The sequence below is a fragment of the Pieris rapae genome, chromosome 18 (genome assembly GCF_905147795.1).
Source record: "Pieris rapae chromosome 18, ilPieRapa1.1, whole genome shotgun sequence".
In the NCBI taxonomy this organism is placed as follows: Eukaryota; Metazoa; Arthropoda; class Insecta; order Lepidoptera; family Pieridae; genus Pieris; species Pieris rapae.
This window is the reverse complement of record NC_059526.1, coordinates 3,611,656-3,617,655: the sequence shown is the minus strand read 5'-3', so window position 1 is coordinate 3,617,655 and position 6,000 is coordinate 3,611,656. Positions and strand designations below refer to the sequence as shown.

Here is a 6,000-nt window from a genome sequence, read left to right as displayed (position 1 = left end):
ATTATTATCAACGATCATTATGATGCTTTTTAATTACTATTGTGATTAAAGTGTCGTATATTCATGACTTGTTTGCACTCGTGCACTAGTTAGAATTATCTTTGCAAATCTTAAAAATAGAATTACAATATTATAATAAATGTACAATAATTTTATAGCTGGGGCGGTCACAGAGCAGGCAGAAAATAATAAACAGCACAAATATAAGACTCTTTCCTCCAACGTCAATTTTTCCCTTTGGAGTATTTAGTAATTTTTCCTCTTGGGCCGTGAGGTTCAAGTCCACATGCGCTTAGTAGATGGTAACGGTGACCCCAGAGTTGGTACTTTCCTGGCTCAATAAATGTCGCAAAACAGCGAGGAAATGTTGGCAGCGTTAAAGGGACACTGTCACCGGGGCCAAACTATTTAAATTTGTTTTGATTTTATTTTTAATACATTATTAATTTTTATTATTACTTTGTAGGTTAAGAAAATTGAAAATACTGCATCTAGAAAACAAATAACAATATGTTAACCAAATAAATTCAATATAAATTAAATAGGTTTGTAAAATCATTTATGAGGATCAAATATTTATTTATTATATGTTATATTATGATCACAGCGGTTTCTATATTAACTGTTGCTTCCTTCACATATATGTATTGGGCTTTTAATTTAAATTTTACTGTTACTTTACATTAAAATAAATACAACAATATATAGGTAATAACGTTGCTGCAGTAGTAACTCCGTAACAATTCCTTTATTGTAGTTCTCGAATGTATGAATATGTTAAAGTTCTCCAGATCGACTTGACGCGATGGCAATGCCAAATTCATATGTAAGTACTTAATATATTACTGTTAGGTAGCAGTAACAATGATATAACTGCATAGCTCTAGTAAGTATTTTTAATAAAAAGAATGTTCCTTATTGAGACGATGTCTTAATGTAACTATCTAAAGGCACTCCAGAACGTTCTTCATATATACTTTTACAGCTAAATTATGTAAACCCTTCTTACGGTCTATATTAAGACGACGACAATTTGTTAGTAAAATATATTTTTACCTTTCTAAGGGTTTCAAACTAGCACTGAAGAAGTTAAGTCTTTTCACTACACTCATGTGTTTGTTGCCATGGTAACGATGATAATTTCGTGAAAAAATAATGGTAACAAATGCCGTTCTAACATTAATCCACGTTTTCTGAGGCCGGTGGAGTTCAGCAGCTAGTTAGCCTCGACATTCACATCGTGAATGTCGCTTTGCATTTGATATCAAGCGTAGGCCTGACACTATTTGCTTCACTACTCAAGACCACATCATCTGCAGACGAACACGGTTACCAATATACTGAGACAGTATAAGTACTAGGAGTTGGATTGAATTCTATACTTAAAATTAAGTTTTTGACGAACTTAAAAACCAAGATTATACATTTTTATTAAGGATACATATTTTTTTATTTATGTATTTACTTTTATAATTTTCATTATATCTCACTGATTGGATGTGAGTGCTTTAATCGGATGCTTCATCATCGCCATTTGGTGATAATGGAGCAATATCTGAACGCATCTTCCTGCCCAAGGGACAGTCAAACTTTTGTGTCTATACTTTTATTTTATCATATTTCAGGTCTTGTAGAATAAATGTTTAGTTTGTATATTGATTTTGCTATTGGTAAGTCTTCGGGTAATTATTGGTTAATATGCTCAGCACTAAATAGCCGTGATTATTTTGTCAACGACTGACATGGTACAGATAAATGAACGTTTGATATTCTCAGTAACGATGATAATAAATTGAGAAATGTTTTTTCTTCGAGCATAATCTTAATCTTATACGAAAAAGATCTTTCCTGAAAAACCTTATACGTTGTTAAAAAGGATGAAATTGATTGAACTACATCATCACATACATTTATTTTTGACATCCAGAATGCTTCATGATCTTTGTATGTATGCAAACTAATCAATACTAAAAGTATGTGTATATTATTTAAAGTTAGTAAAAATTTGAATAATATATACATCTTAGTGTCATCATTTAATTAGCATTAGTGCATTTGATTTAAAACAGTACTGTTCCAATTAAAATGCGAGAGTTTGATATGAAAACAAATATTTTACCTTAAATTGCAATCGGTTAAAAATTGATAATGCTCTGACGAAGGGCGTTGATACTTAACAGCCTTGGAGGAATATACTCAACTTTGAGTTTTAGGTGTTTGTAATAGAGCATAAAATGCGTGAATGGCATAATGGTCAGTCAAAATCTTGCGCAGGTTCTTAGTTCAGCCAGTCGTATAGTAAATGTCGCAGAGCGCAGCAGTGATTTTTTTTTTGTAATGCGCACAACCTCGTGAATATTTACGCCTTTTGACTGAATTGTAAGTTTTTTCATTAATTACTCTATTTATTAGTAGCTATTGATGCAGAAAATTAATTTGTCTAAACTTATTTTTCTGCACAACTCTATGTTATATTTATACAGCTCTCTATACTTCCGGACTGATAATAGAAAATTTAATTGGTGAAAACTTTTTGGGAATTTTTTTTTTGAAAATTCGAAAAACTTGGTCTGGCTTGAGGTATACGGTTTACTGAATATTAAATTGAATATACTTGAGTAGTAACATATCAAGACGTTTTTATACTAGGTGTACTATTTTTACATTTAAGATTAAATATATTGTTATTTGTTTTTATTTAATGTGACGGAAATTAAATCAATTTAACGGCTGAGCGCGAGCAAGTCTATGTATTTTCTCCTTGAGGATTCATCTCAAAACAGCCCCGGTTTTAGAGTCTGATGGTAGACACGATGTGTCTTACCATGATCAGTAAGTGAGCAGACGATGGATTCAAAAAAAAATTGTGTTGGTATGAATATGTGTGTCCGTTTTTTTTTGTCCTACAACACCATCGCGTGCCATATAAAGTTGACGATGAGAATATTTTGCCATTCCTACGCGGGTAATATGTAATTTTTGCAACAGCTATTTCTAAGTATTTATACAATTTCAATATAAGTTTTTTCTTAATCATCATTGTGTGTGTTTACGTAAAAAAAACCTTATGCTCACTTAGAACGGGACTCTGTGTACAATAGTTTACCCATATCGTATCTGAAGAACAATAGGAAAATGGAAGCACAGATAACAACAGGGCAAAAACTAAGTAATTCCTTCCAAATGTGTTTGTACCATCACAGGTTCAGAGAGTTAGACAAAGTGCTGCCTGTCCTCTTAGCTGAAGAGACAGGTCCTCATTACATGTCATGATTGTCTAAATAAACAAAACTGAACAAGTTGTAGGTATAAGAAATGATGTTGGAAAATATGTTATAAACATATTTTTAAAATGTTCTGTCAAAATTATACAAGTTGTTGTTAAAAAATATAAGAAATGCTGAATCATCTTAGATACCAATGCTATTTACTTCAGTAATAGATATATGTAAGTTATACCTCCAACGACATTATATTCGGGGAATTAATTAGAAAGTTTATATAAAAAAATGATTATACCAATATACTACAGGGAGTTTTTTGCGAACTAAAACTTCAGCGCGAGAAAAAATTTATACAGAGATGCTACGGTCAGTACTATACAATGCTTTGAAGTGCTCTAGTAGGCCGAGTTGTCCTGGCTTTCATACCTGACAAGTTTATAGTATGAGCCGTTGTAGTGGGCAGAATCTAGACTCCATAACCTAATATATTCAAAAATCGAGGGCAAGTACCAGTGACAAGGAAAAACGGATAAAAATCCGATGTAACGGAGAACGAGGCTTAGGACACATAAGAGTATCTTCTAAGTCTCGACTCTGAATTTTATTTAAGCGTTGTAGACAGTCTTTCATAACTGTTTACTCTTAAGAAACAAATTTATACGGTTACTAGCGGATCCGACAGACGTTGTCCTGTCTACACGTCTTTAATTTCAAAATTTCAATTTTTAATAAGCCATTTTGATGAAAATTATTATTCAAATGTTATGACAATATCTAACGATCCAGCACATGGTCACACACGATATAACACAATGATAACAAAACTTTTTTTAAATTTCGGGACAGACTAAAATTAAAATTCGAATATTATTTAAAATTTGACACTGCGATGGTAGCGCCGTCTGTCGGATCCAATGTAAAACATTCCAAAATCAACAACAACTAATAAATTGAAAATTAATTAAAAAAACATTGTCCAGCGGACAAAATTGTGAATCTAAACCATTCCCAGATCCCCTTGAACACACACAAAAAATTTCGTCTAAATCGGTCCAGTCGTTTAGGAGGAGTTCAGTCACATACACACGCACACAAGAAATATATATATTAAGATTAAAAGAATAATATTTAATATATAAATTCTATAATATATGAATAATAATAAAAATTTAAATTCATAATTCATTTTTCATATACAATTTTTTTTCATGCAAAATTATATGCTTTTAAATCTGGCTGCGCGTCGTTTCATCCGGCTTAATTCCCTTCCAACGTAATTTATAAACAAACGGAATATTTTATATATTTATAATAGAAGCAGTAAGTAAAATTCGAAATTTCCCCGTGACATTGCTCCAGTTCATGAAAAATATCAAAATAACCGTAATCCAAAGTTCAATGTTATTATAGGATCAGGAATATTGGGTTCACGTCACATTTTCATTTAAAGAATTGAATAAAATATTTATTCCTATTACCTATCAAAAATAATATTTGCCACTCCGGGGAAAATAGGTTTTAATATTTTATCACGATTATTACCTAATATTAATAAATTTAGTCAAGTAATCGGATTCCTCAATTGATACAAATTTTTATTTCGACGGATATTTTATATTAAGCATTATTAGAAGTTTACAAGGTTTGAACGTAAGTTTATTTACTTTATATTAAACAATCGATTTGTTTTCATATCCACACCAACTTTTGTCAATTGTCATGTCAATATTAGTCTTAGTGATCTGTGATTATTGACTTGTGCATACTAGTATATAAACCTCGATTTTCATTCTATCATAATTTGCACAACCCAGAAGTTTTCAAACCCGTAGTTGTAAAAGTAGTTTTGTGTCGATAGTAATAATATGTTTAGAGATAATAACTAGTTGTTTAATATAATTATTCACTATAGTAAGCACAAAACATGTCTGGAGTTTGGCATTCTTAATCGTAAATTGCTATTTTATATTTGCAAAATATCTTATTGTTAATAAGCACTCAATTGCGTATATACTTATACTAATAATAACTATCCCTCAAAAGAAGAATGACAATTATTGACATACATTAATAAATCGTTGTAGCTGTATAATGTATGAAGTTTTTGTGAGAAAATGAATAAAAGTTATTATTAGTATTAACGAAAGTATAAGTATAAACGAAAACATTTACAAAAAGTATAAAGACAAGTAGCTTATAAGACACGTAATAAAAACAACATTAATATACCGACCTCGATACTCCATGAACAAGGATCGGTCCATAAATCATAATTTCAACAAATACAGTTCAGGGTAAACGTTTTTTTTACCAAAATCCACCACATATAAAAATATGTCCCTTAGAATTATTATAATTTTAATAATTATTTGATTAGGTTGCAGTCGCTCACTCAAACATAAAGTAATTAGTAATTTGTAGCAATAGTTGGAAAATTTAAAACTGCCCGTTTCTTGGGTTATTACTCACCAGGGCATAAATATGTTCGTGACTTTAATCGGTCATGTATTCTATCATAAATAAATATTTAGATTTTCCGATGTATACGTATTGTCATGCATTGTCTGTGAAGCTATCATCATACAAGGAAAAAGTATGTTTTTCAATTTCCTGTCTAGAATTACTTACTTTTATCGTTGCTTTTTCAACAAATTTTACAGAAACAAATACATATTCTATATAATCTGCATTGATAACTTATATTAAAATTTAAATATATACTATAGTTTATATACTGACCCGGGGAACTTCAGTCAATGAATGTCGTGCTAAAGAC

At 30.7% G+C, this 6,000-nt stretch overlaps 1 protein-coding gene across 1 annotated transcript in view; it reads left to right on the top strand.

Annotated features, from left to right (window-relative positions):
• The first annotated feature begins 2,269 nt into the window (after positions 1–2,269).
• The window catches only part of LOC110999605 (proton-coupled amino acid transporter-like protein CG1139), a 29,645-nt gene continuing 25,914 nt past the window's right edge, over positions 2,270–6,000 (top strand). Inside the window, exon 1 of the mRNA XM_022268740.2 lies at positions 2,270–2,379. The gene's annotated coding sequence lies outside the window, so the exon portion shown is untranslated. The remainder of the gene's footprint in view (positions 2,380–6,000) is intronic.